Genomic DNA, 438 nt, shown 5'->3' with positions numbered 1-438 from the left:
GTGTGTGAAATCGTTGCTACGTGGGGGCGGAGAGATGCCAGGTAATGGAGGGAGAGAGAGAAGGGTGAGAAGGAGACTCTGGGGAGGGGACCTCCCCCAGCACAGCAAATGGGACACGGAAAGGGAGTTGTTGGGATTTTTGTTTTGAACAGAGGCTGGAATGCAGTAGACAAGCCACACCGTGGTTAAGTTTTAAAGCAACACAAGTTTACTGATGAAAACAAGAGAAAGGCACTTCGGATAAAAGACATGAAGGACTGCACTCTAGCGGCTGACTACATCCTCTCACATCCTATCAGTTCCATGGCTAACTAACGTGAGGAGAAGAATGGCAGCTCTTCTTTCCTCTTTCTTGCTGGAACAATACATCCATACCAGAGCTGGGGAGTTCAATCTGTTTTTGCCAGTCCTTCCCCCCCCTGCTGAGGCCAGCTTGCA

The sequence above is a fragment of the Gekko japonicus genome, unplaced genomic scaffold, assembly GCF_001447785.1.
Source record: "Gekko japonicus isolate JY-2015 unplaced genomic scaffold, Gekko_japonicus_V1.1 scaffold4293, whole genome shotgun sequence".
Classification (NCBI taxonomy): Eukaryota; Metazoa; Chordata; class Lepidosauria; order Squamata; family Gekkonidae; genus Gekko; species Gekko japonicus.
This window is presented reverse-complemented; position numbering follows the sequence as displayed.